This window comes from Coloeus monedula, assembly GCF_965178545.1.
Source record: "Coloeus monedula genome assembly, chromosome: 3".
Lineage (NCBI taxonomy): Eukaryota > Metazoa > Chordata > Aves > Passeriformes > Corvidae > Coloeus > Coloeus monedula.
The window spans coordinates 80161651-80176465 of NC_138783.1; the positions used below are offsets into that span (position 1 = coordinate 80161651).

A 14815-nucleotide genomic window follows, 5' to 3' on the forward strand; every position below is an offset into this window, starting at 1 on the left:
TGTGTACATTTTTCATGAATTACTGATTCTTTCCAGACTTTCCTTTTGCAGGGCAGTGACCCCCAGCTCAAACATTGCAACTGCTCTCTGACCAGTGATGGCTTAAGTATTGCAGCAGCAGCTACTGCTGTTACAGCAGAAATCCAAGCCCTTTGCTTTGCAAACGTGGCAAGTATTTGATGTTAATTAGAAGCACTCATTCTCTTTACTGAGTAAGATCAGGGGTGGTGTGGAGGCATAGGTTGACCCAGGGAGAGTAAAGAGGGCTCTTCTCCCTGTCAGCACCAGGACCTGCAGCCCTTACTATCACTGCACGGACACGCATAGAGCTCTACAGTCATTTTCATTGTTTCAGTTACTTTCATCCATCATTTTTATAATTGTCACTACTTTCGTTATTTTCTCACTTTGGGACAAGGCAGTGTGTGAAGCATGGTACAGTTAAGTGGACACAAAAAGCTTAACAGCTATGGGGTCCAGGTGAGAGTGTGGCTCTTTAGAGCTGGCACGTTCTTTAAAGGTGATGTACTCCAGTTTTTGGTGTGTTGCTAATGATTATTGCTGTAATGATTTTAAGGTGCTCAAGGCTCCACGGAAGGGTCTATCCAAAGCCTAGAAAGGTGAACGGGAATTTTTTACTGAGAGGAGCCAAAAAAATGCAAAGTTTTAAAGATCCAGAAAATACATTTCTAAGATTGTCTTTCTATAAGAAAATAAAATGGGGGAAGAAAAAAATTTCTCTCTTCCTCTGGCTTGCTAGCATGCTTTGATGGAAAACAGGGGGGTGATCTCAAGAACACTTGCTCCAGCCTCCTGTTCATAAGTAGCAGGAAGGCCTGTCAAACCTGTCAAACTCCTTGAGCTCCTGGGGTTTACAGACTTCTCTAAGCTACCCCAAGCTAAACCACAATCCCATAAAGAAGCCTTTTCAGTAAAACCTTCTGCCATTTGCCTGAAGCCAACAAATCACTCATTTAAAAAAAAAAAATTCTCATTTGGAAACATCCCTTCCCCCTGTGCTTGCTCTCTCCTGGTAAAGCCCTGAGCAATGGCCTTGCACCATCAGTTTTTTGCAGAAACCTGCCACCACAGGGTGTGTCAGACCTCAAAATCTGCAGTCCATACAGAAACCAAAGTCCAATGAGAGTCTGGCTTGGGTAGGGACTGCAGAAATGACCCGGCTTCAGTCAGAGCTCAAGGTCAGTGTAAGATGGCTTGCATTCATTTCTGTCCCTTGCCTCTTGGTGGACTTCTCTGAGCTTCTTGGCTCCAGTTAGCTGCCACGGTGCATGTCCCATATTCTTTGCTGGAGATCTAGACGAGACATTCAGGCTGTCTGGTCTTTGTCCTTCCTTTCACTCCTCATCCTTTCCCTGAAATTTGTTGTGAAAACAAAAGCTCTCAGATAATCACCAGCAGTACCAGCCTTTGCCTTCATGCTACATCCAATGGCTGCAGCTCTCCAAACTCCCCTCTGTCCCTGCCCTGCCAGCGTATGGAAACCTTCAATGCCACAGATCCAAGACCCCAGCTGGCCATGGAAAAAGCCTCTGCAGTTCTCAGAACCACTGCTCTGTTGTGGTGTCTAATCCAGTGATAGAAAAAAATAGCCCCAAAAGAAGAGGGCAGACATGAAGCAACTGTTGCTTTTGGAGGCATTTCTGGATTTATGTGAATGGAATTGCAGGGGCACATTCTGCCCTGAGTGACCATGGTTTTGTCAGCTATTTTTCAAAATAATTTTGGGCTTCTCCCAAGTGGCATATGTCTTTGGCAATTATCTGACTAGTTATATGTCAAATCATATTCTTTGATTTATAGGTGGCAGATCAGAGGACAAGACACCATATTTTTTTCATGTACTTGCTGAGAGTAACAGAATCACACTCAAAGTCCATCATGGCAGAACCATAGCAACACCATAATGAATAAAACAGTGATTCTTCAATGGGAGCAAAATGTGGCAACTTCAAGCTGCAATTTTTTCACAATATGGGAGACACGTTCTGGCAAGAGTTAAGCAGTCGTCAGTACATGTATCATAAGGGCAGAGGTATAGCAGAAGCAGATCTGTTGACAGCATGTAAACAGCAATACCATAAAAACTAAAGCAAAACTTAAAATATACCCCAAAACACAGATTTTGAAACCTGGCACTCAGTCTGTTCTATGAGCTGAAATCTTGTTTCATGTTACATCTACTCTTACTTAGCATGCAAAAATCCACCCATGACCACCCAATTCAATGCTTGGAAAATATATACCATATTAAAGGTTTGGTTCTAAAGAGATATTCATGCAAAGCAAAGGGGGGGGGGGGGGTTCCTACATCCTTAGAAACAGCTAAAAACTCTTCAGCAGAGGCTGCAGTACTCATACTGTGTGAAAAAGGAACAGTACATGGACAATATTATAATTGTTGTTGTCCAGAATGCTAAATATGAAAACAAAGCTAAAAGGAGAGAGAACCAATCTAACATACATCCTTAGGACCTGGAGCTACTGATTCCATAATTATGCCCCTTAATAGACACAAGCAGACATATGACAAAAAACATGAATTAATCTCCAGTTCATTACCCAAATTCCAATGGACTGGGACTTCTCCATGGCAAAGGAACACACATATTTTTTGAGATAATACTCATCCACAACCATGGATTTTATTCAGAAGTGGTGCATAGCCCTATATATTAACAAACACATACAACTACAATAGTTGTTGATTTTATAAATGTACTTGCAGGAAAGAATATGAATGTAGCAAGAATAATGGACAGAAATATTTAAGATGTGCTGACAAAAAAAGCCTGCCTTGTCTGGAAGCTCTTTCTTCTTATGCTTTATGCTTTTGTTAAGTAAGAGCAACCGCTGTAGCTCAGGGTGAATAACGGCCAGCAGGCCAGGAATCCTATCTCCAAGGGGGTGTGTGCTGGGTTCCCAGTGAAAAGGATGAGGGTATGCACTGACTCTTCTAGTGCACTTCTACAGCCCGCTCAGCTCCTCCATCTGTAAAGGACAGCAAGATACCCCAGCCCATTGCACTGTTTCAGACCCTGCACCAACACTGATCTGTGTTTTGTAAGGGCCAGAGTCCTTACAAAAAATTCATATAATGAGCAATTAGGACAAATGTTCCATTTATCTGGGACCTGAGCAACTAAGATGAGGAGTCATTCAGACCCAATCCTGTGGCAGTCTGTGCTTTGGGTGTTAAATCACATTTTTTAGTATAGCCAAGCTTGAAAAGGTACAGGGAAAAGTTGGAAAGGGTTTCACAGTTCTGATAAAACAAGCAATGTCCTCAAAATTGTATTTACAAGAAAAAAAAGTAGCCAGTACTTTGCCTCAGGTTTATGCATGATGTACTAAAACTGAGGGTTGACACGCCAGTGGGTTGGGGGAGGCAGAACAGATCTCAGGACTGTTCACTTTGTCTGGGAAAGAGTTGACAGGATACACAAAACCAATGCATGCTCGAGGCAGCCCTGTTGGCTTCTGCTCCACTGGAAAGAGAAATGTTTGCGTCATGGAATCAGAAAACATTGGCAGGAAAATAACTTTCATTTCCAAACCTGAAAAGGAGTGTTGCAAGTGTTAAAAAAAAAAAAAAAAAAAAAGCAGAGGAGGACAGGAATAACGTTCACCTGGACTCTCTGATTTCACCTTCAGACTCTGACCCCATGATGGGTATGTTTGAAAGCAATTAGTTTGTGAAAGAGAGCTTAAAGGTAACTTCTGAATGCACGATAGGGGGAAAGCACGTGTACCCATCACCTGTGAGCTGGGACAAGGATGAACAAATACTTCTTGGAGGAAGGCAGTGCATCTCTGCCATCCCAGTTACCAGCACAGAGACATGGCTGACGTTAGAGATGTGTATATGTAGTTATATACATACATACTGGAAAAGGCAGTGGAAGAAGTCCCAGCTATAACATGCACTCTGCAAACATTCAACCTTCTACATTTCTCCTGATTTCCACCTTGAATCAGCTTAGGACTCAGGAGAAAGACAAAAAGGCATATTTATTTCTAGACAGTGTCATCAGAAAGTGACGAAAACCTTATGAGACATTTTGTCTCATGTACAGCCTTCCATGCCTGTTGTTATTTGCCTCCTGAGCCTAATGGAAACCTGCCCTGGATGGTCTGTTCTTTGTTATTCTTCCAATTTCCTTGTCTTTTATTTATTTCCCTTGCCTCTCAAGAGCTGTTCAGAGGTCCCATTACTTCCTGCTGGCCAGGGAAGGCTATGAGAACAAATAGTTATATTGGATTAAAATACACACACTATCACAAGAAAAACAGAGGGAAGGGGGCAAGAGACTTGCTTAGCAAAGGGTGGTGGAAGTCATGGGACAGAGAGCTGCTGGAAATACTGAAGCAGGGTTTTATGTCAAGACTTGTTTCAGACATAATCTCTGCAAGGAACAAAGCATCTGAATTCTTACCATAGTGGTGCTGCAATTTGAACCTGCATATATTGAATTAGTTCAATGTTTCCTTTGCATTTTAAATGAAAGTGTGTTTGAAATAATGCAAATTACAGTTCTTGGCAATGTGGATTCTCCTGCCTGTACTGGTGGAGGAGCCAGTCACTGTTAACAGCAGGAAGAGGAGAGCTCACGCACAGGGTGCTTCCCCCCTGCAGCAAAGGTGCTACATCCACCATCATCCTCGGGGAACACAGCATAATTGCTGAAACCATGGGCATCACTAGCCCCTCATCTTTAGGGCAGATGAACCCTGTGGTCCATGCTTGACCAGATTGTATCTGCTGCATTTGGAAATTTTCCCTTCTATCATCTGTTAAAAAAATTATTAGCAGGTGCTGAAAACTGCAGCCCCCAACCTAGAGACCAAGAGCCAAAATACCAGAGGGGAAAAAGTCAGTTCTTGACAGCCACCTGACTCCAGGGCTGGATGAGCCAGAGAGACAATCTGCTGCTATGGGAGATGCCACATCAGAGGAGGGAAGCGCTAGCACCTCATGCAATTAGTCTTTTTTTTTTTTTTTTTTTTTTTTTTTTTTTTTTTGAAGCTACAAGTGGCAAGGGCCAGTTTCTTGCCTCTGTGAAGTTACAAGCCTGGTGCTCCTTTCTGGTGCTATAAAAGAGTTAGACCAGCTTGCAGCTGATCAAAAAAGGTTAGGCTACCTGAGCACCACCCAGAATAACAAACTAGTCATTTAACATTAGCTGTGTAAGTGGAATACTGCTATGTATGCATATCCCAGTGAACACAGGAAAATAAATTCTTATGTGCCATGTAATTATACACACACTGGTGTAAAAATGGGCTGATATAAAATAAATATGCATATAGCTATGCCTTTGCCTATTCCAGCCTACGGGTTATAGCATTGCCAATGTGTTGACATAAAAATGCAGTTTTATGGATCACATCTAAATAAGAATGTGTGAAAAGGGATTTTGTTTTGGCTACCGCCCAGTCTCTTAATATAATTATAATTACTATTTTTACTACAACTGCTACTACTACTACCACAGTGAATTGGGAGCCCTCTTGGTTCTACCCATGGTACAAATAACAAGAACAAGCCTGACCTTAAAAAAGGAGAGCTGAGAGAGGGACAGACACAATGCGATTATCTTCAAAAGTAACACGACAAGATGTGGATGTAGGATTCAGCTCACTTAAATTCTAGTCCCTGGTGTGGCCTGGGTCCTCTCTGCCACAACCTCAAACATGGCTTTCTCAGGGAAGAAAAGAGGGGGGGAAATTACTTTATTGGTGCAATGGGGAGAGTGGCTTTTGTTACACTTGGTGTGGCCTTACTCAGTGTTCTCGGCATTTTTGCAGCAGAGATGGAGTTAACCATTGGTGAGGGTCGTACTGTGTGTCCAGGAGTGCTGGCTGGTGGCCTTGGCTGCACCTGGACAGTTTCCCCATGACACTGCAGGCCACCACGGTGGTGGCTGTGTGGCAGAGGTAGCAGCTTGCTCAGGTCACAGACCACTAGACAAATGTGTGAAGGCAAGAGCCAAGCAAGCATCTCTTTCCTCCTTTCTTTTTTCACCTGCTTGCCTTTATTAGGGGCATAATTCAAGTCGCTGTGCTTTGTTTCAGCCTAAAAATCAGAAATATCTCTCCTTGACAGTGTGTCAATATAGAAGAGTTTTTTTAAAATCTCTTCAAGGACAAAAAAATTCACTCTGAGTGCCATTTTGGCATTTCCCAGATCTCTTGTTGCTTCACGCTGGGTTCTGCTGGGTGCTTTATGAAAAACCCTCTAAAAGTGCCGCTTTCTTTCTGACAGCAATCTTAATCACGGGCGTACGGCCCATGCAGCCGGGAAGCATCCCCACCACGGCCATTGCTCTATGCCAGCCACACTTCTTCTGAGGGAGCTGTTTTCTGCCAGCTCTGGGGCTCAAAAAATGAAATAAAAGAAATGAGAGCACACCCTCCCCTCCTCCCCTCCCCTAAAGAAACATTTTGAGAGAAAGGGGCAGAAAACGCAACGTGAGCCTACCCAGTAAACAGCAGTGGGCTCACGAGGACCAGGAAAGCTGTCTGCCAGGAGGCCAAATGGTTTGCCTGCAGCTCCAGGAAAAGAGATGTTATTTGGTGCTTGAAATCATTTAAAGAAAACAAAGGATGACTGCTACATGCCTGCCCATTATCGTCTGGAGCCCTGTGCTGTTGTGGGATATTTATGCCAACCAAATGGTAACGAAATGCCAGTGCGTGGATCAGGGCTGTACCCAGGCATGCCTGCGGGACCAGCCCCCGGCAGCTCAGCACACACAGCTAGCGCAGTGAACCCCAGGAAGGGAGGACGTCCTTCTCATTCCATCCATTTTACAGGTGTTGAAAGGGAGGCTGGGGAGATTTGACACCAAGGGAGTCTGTCAGAGCTGGTTATGGGTCCCAGCTCTCAGCCCTGTTCACAGACTGTGTCTCTTGGAACAGATTTGGGGGAAGATTTTTATTTCTCTCACACGAGGGAAAAAAGCCACCTTCCAGCTTCCACTAAGGGAATTATTTCTTCCTGCCAGTGCTGTGTTGATTTGTCTTAAGGGCACTGTTAGTATTAGCTGAGTTAGAAATCCATATTGTCAATTAAAACTTTACATCATCCCAGAGAGACCCTAAAGCAGATAGGCTTTCAGAAGAAAGAATAACCAAGTTTGCATAATGATGATCAGCAACAAGAACCATCATTTAAGAAAACTTGTAAATGATCCTGCTCTGCTTGCTGTCCATGTAGTCACACATATCAAATGATTTGCATGTACACCACTAAAAAAAACTACACTACCCCCAAGTACTTCTCCTGTTTTGGACTTTCTCTTTCCAGCCATCCAGCATCAATCCTGCTCTGAAACCCTTCAACGCCAAAAGGAGTGTGAAGATTTCCTACCTCATTACTGCCTTTCAAAGGCAGCCACAACCACAAAAAATACACCTCAGGGAAGGGGGAGAAAATCTCTTCATGCTCAAACAGAGCCCCACCTGCCAGTTATCCCCTCTCCTTTGTGCTTTGAAGAAGTATCTCACCTCTTACAAGGGAAACAAGTTTGTCGTGGGGGGAGAAGTGGTTAGTAATTCTGTCTGTGCTTCCCTCACCTTTTCTGAGCTGACGGTGCCGTGGGCCCAGCACTCCCTCCCGTGCTACAAAAAGAAAGAGTCAGTCTTGAACCAGACTGACTCCCTGGCACCCCTGGTTCCTCCAAAGTCATGCATTTCCCAAACTGTCCTTTAAAAATGCATTGCTGGTGGCTGAAGAGATGGTTAGCCAGCAGCAACTGGACCATGACAGAAATGTGAGTTTATACCCTGGCAACACAATTTTGGCTCTGAAATGTAATTGATTCCATTATGATCTTTGTACTCAAAGACTTGAGTCTTAAATAATCTTTCATTGAAAGATAATGTCCTGAGTGTATTTCAGCTTTAGTGAAGTTTAGTTTATGATCCATTCCTGGCCCTTCCCAGCTATCAGAGCTATTTTCCCAATGTCCCTCTTGCTGCTTTAATGCTGCCTCAGTTAATAATACCTGCTGGAGTGGCAGCAGCATCTCTTGGCAAACTAAATGTGCACAGTCTCAGGAGTCAAAATCTGAATATGTATAGAGCACGTAAGGAATCATTAACGCATAGCACGTCCCCTCTGGTCATTGAAATAAATTATTGACATCAACATCAACAAGAAATAAAGCAGGTGCCGCCCCAATGGTTGAGACCCCATAGGTAAGTGTAAATTATCAGTGCTTCAAAATTTCTAAATCTTCTGAAAATGAAAGAATAATCACACAGTGTTATTTGTAAAGATATGCATGTGCACATACATGTCTGTGTTTGTGTGTGAGCATGTATGCACACCTTAATGTGTGCACACTGTCATTTTGTGGCCTTAATCATTTGTCTGAAGTGGCTGGTGAGGGATCCCTATGGCATCTATATGTGTGTAGCCAAGATTCACACTTGCCATGCCAATTCCTATTGCCACATAGTCTACATACTGCTTCTGGAAAAGTGTAATCCTGGTTTTACCTCTGTATTTTAGAAATCATTTCCCCATGTATTACATCTTCACAGCTTTATACATCTACACTTTTACTCTCCAAATGCCTTGACTAGAATGCTATATCCCTAAACAGAAATATATTCCCCCCTGCTATTTTTCTGCAGGAGCTTGGTTCATTCAGAAACAAGGGAAAAATACGAATGATAGTTTTTAAATTCCCCAACGTGTGGAGCTCAGACAAGCCACAGATGCAAATATGGAAAGCAAATGTGGTGCTGGCATTAGGAAAAGGCTGGGTTCACTGCACTTGTAAGAAAGCACCTTTATTATTTAGGCATGGTTGTAAGCTGCCATTTTGATATAATCCCTGGATTTCTGGACTGGGTACATAGAAGCTGGCACGACACATCTACTGTAGCCCCATAATACCCAGCCATCAATCAAGCACCTTCTGCCAGCACTGAACTGCACTCATTCCCAGAGCTGGCAGCCACAGACAAGCCTGCACATCCATGTCACCAGCAACTCATGTATCCATCCCTTTTGTTGTTGGGGAGCACCAGGGCCTGTGCTAGCAGAGCAAATGGTACTGCTGCTCTCTGTGAGTCAGAAGTCCACTGTTGCCATGGGGAATCCTGAGCTGGAACATGTCCTGTTGTGTCAGAGCATGGGCACTGCCCCAGCACGGGTAGTGGTGGGGAGGTGAAGGAGGTGAAGGCTGCCCTCCTCAAAGGAGCAGACAGAGGCAGCAGACAAAATATGCACGGCCCTCTCCCCTGGGGACCAGCCTGGGCTTTCCGCACATTCATTTCAGCATTACCCTTTCCAGTCCCATATCTGGGCTGCCCAGCTGCCCAGTCAGAGGATGGGATCTATGTTCCTCCCCACACCTGTCCCTGCTGGCTTGTCAGACCCACAGGTGCTTTGGGGAGAATGGAAGCTGCAAGTGATGCTTCTGGTAGGGCAGCAGGTAAGATGGACTTGACAGTGATTTCACCCCATGTTTTCTGGCACTCAAAACAATTTTTTAAAATAAAATCCCCCCCCTTGACATTTTTAATTTGCTTTACATACAATAAATGGGTTTTTTAAATTCTTAGCTCTCAACAGATAGGCAACTGAGAAAGGGAGAGAGCAATGCCTTAATCATTAGGAAAGCTGGGACTCTGCTTCTTATGTGGCAAAGTTATAAAAATAAAGAAAACACTACAAAACAAGCCATTAATATAAGGCCACATCTGCCATTAAACAGGACCTTGCTGTCACTCTGTGCCCCATACTCTGTGCGGTGGTAAGGGACTGGTAGTGTCCTTGGAGAGCTCAGGGGAGAAGGCAAGTGGATGCCAGCAGCATGATCTTCCTTTCAAGGTTGTTTTTCTTTTCCCTATATCCTGGAAAAGTCCCCGTGGTTTTTATTCTTCTAATGAACATGATCTGAGTGTATTTGGGTGAGATTGGTGTCTGTGTGGAGGGGAGGGCTGAGAACCAGGTGTGTGTAATTGCATGAGTTATCTGTGTCTAGAGAGGTTTAGTTGCAATTGCAGACATGGTCTCTTTTTGAGACAAAGCAGAACTGGAGCAGCCAAGAGGCAGATAGACTTACGCTTTATGGTACCTTACAAAACACTGAATGTAGCTCCATTTATATGGCTATAAAATTATGCTAAATCCTTGTCTTGCCAGCTCATTATCATCTTGGGCTACTGGGACTGTTGACCTCCCTTCTTCGCTACCCCACTAGAAGAGCTCAAATACCCACAGTTCATTTTTATATTTGGGCTTAACATCTTCCCAGTTCCTCTACTTTCTATTTAAGAGCTGCCTGGTGGAGGATTGTATGCACTCAGCTCAAAGTTCCCTCTCCCAAGCACTGCCTGGCAGTCTTATACCCCTGGAAAGATCCCAGGTGCCAGCTGCAAGCATCAAACCCCACAGGTATGGTCCCAGTGATCAGAGCAGGTTAATCTCATTCGAGGGTTATGTTTCTCTAACCCTGGCAGGATGCACTAAATGGCAAATGCAATAGAAATCTAAGTACTGATGAAGTAAATGTTGATAAAATCCTGGGCAGATTGCCCTGGGTCAGGTGATGGCATAAAATAATTCAAGGTTTTCAGGCACTGCATGATGAACAGTTTCAGGGGAGGGGTTTTGGGTTTTTTTCTGTGCTAGAGGACAGAGGGAAAAAGAATCCAAGGGCTGTCCCCAACAGTTACACACACTTGGGCACTTGGGCACGGCTGTTTGAAGCCAGCGCCTGGTGCTGCCCTGGCTCGCCACCAGCAAACTTGGAATCTGAAAATCTGTGCTGGGCCAGTCCTACTTCCCTGTCTCGCAAGAAATGAGAACAAAAAAGTCAAAGGAGGACCCCCACAATGAGGGTATCTGAGCTGGGATACAACCAAAGCAGCAGGCCCCTGTCTTTGGCCTGCCCTGGCTCTTGGCCCTTGGAATTGAGGCTGTGCCTAAGCTTGGTCTGAGCTGGGTTGGTTTGTATTTGGCTATAGTTTTAAAAGCAAAGCCTTGTGTGACTGTGGAGAGTGCGTTTTTGTGGAATTCAAATATTCCTTAATTAGATGTTGTCTCTTAACAGAATGAAATAAAGGTTTTTATTTTGCTTTACTTTGCCATTTTAATTTACTCCCATTTGTGTTTAATAACTGGGTAGGGGAACATTAAACAGCTGCTGTAAAATATTTGGTATCATGGCCCCAACTTTCAAGCACGATGTGCCCTCTGGGTTGGTGATGGTGGATGTCTGGGAAGCTGCCTCCAGGTTTGGGATAGGGGAGAGCTGACTTGATTTGTCCTGTTGAACCTCCTCTCCTCACCCATTTCCCACAGGAAGCAGCTTTCCTCCTCCTTAGTACAGATGAAAGAGATGTACCCTGCGAGAGGGTACAGCCCCCAACAAATGTACATGAGCTCCCTGCCAGCAGTGAACAGCACCAGGGCCAAAGGCTGAGGGTTGCTAGTCCAGGGGTGCGGGCTGGGCAGGCAAGGGAAGGCAGGAGAAGCAGGACCAAGCAGGACAGGCAGGGAGGGTGGGCAGGGGCAGGACGGACAAGCACAGGCAGGCACAAGTGGGGCTGGGCAAGCACGAGCAGGAGCACTCGTAGCCAGGCAGGATGGGCCGTGGGGCAGAAGGGACCGGAGCCGGAGGCCGGGGAGTGCTGAGTCGCCCCCCACGGACACTGCCCGCGACTCCCCGAGGCTCCACCCGTGACACCCCTCCCCCGTGGGGCCTCGGGACGGTGCAGGGGCAGCGCCGCCACCCACCCAAACGGGGTTTCGAGTATAAAACATGTCCGGGCTGGGAACCTGCTCCCGGTTCCATAAAACTCACGGCCACGGGCAAGGGCAGGACCCGCTCCTGGCCACGAGCAGGTGTCTCTGCCGCAGGCCACCTCCGCTCCTTCGAGGCGCGCACGGCGGGAGCGCGCACCGCGACGGCTGTCCGGCAAATTCAGGCTCTGGGCTGGACGGGGAGGATGGATGGCATGGGGTTCTTTTTTCTTTCTCCCTCCACGCACGGGCAACTCGCGTCACCCACGGTTGACGTGGTGACTCCTCCGGTTGCAGCCAGAGCTACCTTCCCCACCTGCACCTTTCTTGCTCTGCAAAGCCTAGGGTTACCCCACCATTTCCAGCCCCACGCCCTAAAAATAGCACCCTACAACATGTACCAGTTCCCAGGACTCTGCGTGTGCACTCCCCGTGGAACAAGTTGCTCCGGGGATTTGTAGATTTGGGAGGAGGAGGGGGAGAGGACGGTACAGTTTTTCTCCCCCACATGAAACTCTTTTTTCTTTTTAGCGTTTAGGGTTTATGCTCTGTCCCTGTCTCCTGCCCGGCTAGAAGAGAGCTTGCCGCGCTGGGACTGCTCTCGGCCGCCACGCAACCTCCGCGTCCGCGCAGCCTCCCTTGCCGCCTCCCCACTGCCATAGCGGGGAAACTCCCATTTATCCCAAACCCGACGACAAACCCGCCCCGCTCGGCTTCTCGGACGATCGTTTTCGGACAGAAGAGATCGGATATGTTCGATGTTTAAGCGATTTAATATTAAAAATACGTAGCAATTAAAATCACGCCGCGTCCCGGCTGCTCCGCGCAAGTAAAGCACCTCTCTCGTTTCCGACTCCCAGATGATATCTAGGGGGGGGGAGGGTTCCTGCTATTTGCTTGAATTTGGGAACCTCCGGCACTTGCACTAATCCCGAGCCTTGTTAGCGGGGGTGGGGGGAGAGGGGGTTAGCCCCCCGCCCGGCGTGTTTTATCACCCGTATCCGAGCGGCCTCGCAGCCGCCACGGAAGCCCTGCACGGCGGCCTCTGCCCTGCCAGCGCCACCAGCCCCCCCGCCTCGGCCCTTGCAGCCGGGGGACTCCGAGGCGCGCTCCCCTACGGCCCGGGCCAGGGCCGATGGAGACCCACCACGCCCGACGAGATGCCCGACTGCACGGTGAGGGGCGGCTCCGTCGCGGGTGACATCTGCACCCTTACACTTGTCTTGCCTCGGACCCGGGCTTTCACAACGTCGAGGATGGAAATTAAAGATCGCCCCATCCCCTCAGCCGGTAGGAGCCGACCCAGGCAAGTGCCGGCGGGGCTGTTCGTCCCGTTCACCTCGATGGATTTCCATGGGGAAGGACCGGGCCGACAATGGGACGAGAGAGCCCCTCTGCAGGTGAACTGGCGAAATGTGGGCAGCGCCTGAGGACCAAGAGTGTGGGTGTCATCAGAGCCGAACACGGTACTGTTCCCATACAGGGGTACATACAGCCCGACCCGCCCCCTTTTTCTTTTTCCCTTGGGTCCCTGCCTCGGTGCCCACCCGCGACTGGCTGCGCGTGGGGCGCATAAGCCCGGGAGCTTGCGGGTATTCTTCAGCCTCTAACTGGACATCATCTCTCCTCCCCTCCCACCTTCGCGCTGGGAGGGAGTGAGGGAAGTGAGTGGGCGGCAGGCAGACACCCCAAAACAACCCCCACTCTCCAAACTTCAGCCCGCCTGGGCAGCGTCTTTATGGGAGCCAGTACAGCCCGAAGAGTAGCCCGGGATCCCTGCCTCTCACCGCGCCGGCGGGCCCTGCACAGGGCCCGAACCGGGGTGCACAGCGATGCGGCCGCGGCAGCCTCGGCGGTGGGAGAAAGGTGCCGGGGCTGTCGCCTGGGGGCAGCCATGGGCAGCCCACTCGTGAAGCCGCCTCCCCGTGGGTGGCCGCGATGACCAAGTGCTGGCTGCGGGGAGAAGTGGAGGCCTGGCTGGTTACGAGTTTATGCTCCTCTCCTCCCGCCCCCAAGGTCCACCCGACGTCCGAGGCAGCTTTCCCGGCCCCTACCCACCCCCTTTCCTGCCCCGAAGCCCCCCAAACGAAAGTCTCCTTGCTGCCCCCCCAGCGCTGAGCCCCGCTGGGTTCCCCCCAACACGCACGCCCACGCCCTGCCCGGCCGCGGGCAGCCGATTCGCAGCTGCAGCCCTTATTTCATGCCCTTCAAGGCACCGAGCCGTTCCCTTTTGTCCTGGCTGCGGATGACCCATTTCCTCCCTTTCCCCCCCTCTTCGGCCCCGGCCTTCGTCCCACCCTCCCGTCCCTCCGCTCTCCTCCCCGCCGCACGCCCCGGGAGCCGCCGCCGCACCGCGCCCGGCTGCGAGCAGCGGGGCCGACGGCCCGAGGAGGGGGAGACACGGAGACGGGGAACCGGTGCCTCGTCCGCGCCGTGTTTGTTTTGCTTTCCCCCCTGAACACTAGATTAAGACGTGAAGATTACACTTTTATTGTGGCGGCCGAATAATACCACGAGTCAACACACACAGCAAACAAAAGTGCTTGTAGTACATGGCCAACCCCGCTGGGAACCGGGCTGCGGGCTGCTGCAAAAATCAAGCTCTTCAGTGCTAATTACAAATAAATGATGATGTGCTCACTAAGTAATTGATTTAATGAAGTTCCTATGAAACTATTAAAACCGGGTAGAGGTCAGGCTGGAGACGCCCCAGAGCGCCCATTGTGGGATGTTTAACTCCGCCAATCTCCTCGGAAAGACATCTGGGCTAATAGGTGAAGTCACAGCTGGGTCGGGCTGACTTTTGCAGCACCGGCACTGCCTCCCCAATCTCGCCTAGCGGCCCGCACCGCAAGTTCGGGGAAGCAAGTCCCCCTGGCACACCCCCGGCCCACTGTTCCCACCCTCACCCTCCCCTCTCGCATCCCCTCTCCGGGGGGCGGCTGCTCGCCTCCTCCCCCCTCAGCGCGGAGACCCCCGGCGCGGCTTCCCCGGGGTGCCCATGCCCCTCCCGTCGGGGCTGCGTTGGGTACT

At 48.6% G+C, this 14815-nt stretch overlaps 1 protein-coding gene across 1 annotated transcript in view; it reads left to right on the forward strand.

Annotated features, from left to right (window-relative positions):
* CLYBL (citramalyl-CoA lyase) overlaps window positions 1-12344 on the forward strand; it is a 192228-nt gene extending 179884 nt beyond the window's left edge. The window contains exon 9 of the mRNA XM_082279340.1: window positions 12314-12344. The gene's annotated coding sequence lies outside the window, so the exon portion shown is untranslated. The remainder of the gene's footprint in view (window positions 1-12313) is intronic.
* The last annotated feature ends 2471 nt before the right edge of the window (window positions 12345-14815 follow it).